Source organism: Triticum dicoccoides, chromosome 2A, assembly GCF_002162155.2.
Source record: "Triticum dicoccoides isolate Atlit2015 ecotype Zavitan chromosome 2A, WEW_v2.0, whole genome shotgun sequence".
Lineage (NCBI taxonomy): Eukaryota > Viridiplantae > Streptophyta > Magnoliopsida > Poales > Poaceae > Triticum > Triticum dicoccoides.
Window position 1 is genome coordinate 753,107,816 of NC_041382.1, and position 1,085 is coordinate 753,108,900.

The window sequence follows — 1,085 nt, forward strand, 5'->3', positions numbered from 1 at the left end:
ACTATTTGCTTTATTATTATTAGGGTAAATTTTGAACATTAACAAAGGAGGATCATTTGACTAGGTAAATATTGTTTTCTTTCTACGATACACTTGCACTTTCTCGAGAGGAGGATCATTTAACTAGGGAAATATTATTATTATGTGCCTGCATAACGAGTTTGTGGTGGAGGCTGTGCTAATCTTCTAATTCAGAGTTGCTTGGTTTGTTGGTTGCAGGTTTTGTATGGGCACGCCATCCAATCCTGTGTTTTCTCTATTCATGCGTTTTTACAGTGTTGCGATTCAAAGAGGCTCTTAGAAAGCTAATGTGCCTGGCTGCCTGCATATGAAGCTTGAAGAACTGATGTGCCTCCTACATTATGAAGCGACTGTTGCCCAACTAGAGGAAACGAGTTCAATAAGCAATGGTTTAGTTTGGGATCTCTAGCAGCCTCAGAACTTGCTGCATCATAGTTGTACCGTGTCTCCCACACCTGAACTGTGCCTACTCTCACTTGATGTTTATCTAAGAAATTTAGCACCTGACATTAATCGTAGCCTTCATTCTTTCATATATGGTAGCATAGCATTAATCCTAACCTTTTATTCTTTAATATATGGCAGCATCGGGGTTATTTCCTAATTAGTTCAACAAGTCTAACTTTCATAATTTGGTTGCTTCCATTGATGAAACTGAAATTGTACTACCATTCTTTGAGAAGTTGTTAGCTACAATTTTTTTTAAAGAAATATGGATGTGGATTATTTTACACTAACTTGTAAGCCACCCTGGGCGTTTGGGTACCCTAACCCGCTACGCTAACCCGAATCAAATTACGAGAATTGTCGCGTAATTCGGGTGGGTTAGGGTTCGGTTCTCATTCGGGTAGCGGGTTAGGGTATCAGGATAAGGTATTGCCTATTATGTGTGGTTATTTATGCACGGGACGTGGTGCTTCTAGCCGCATTTGTTCTGTGTGGTCAGGTAGAACAATGTGCAATACGAAAAATAACAAATCTTGTTCTACAATAACTTACATCATAGTTCTTATATCTGCAGTTATTTAATTATGCACACATGACAAGATGATTTTAGGTCTCGT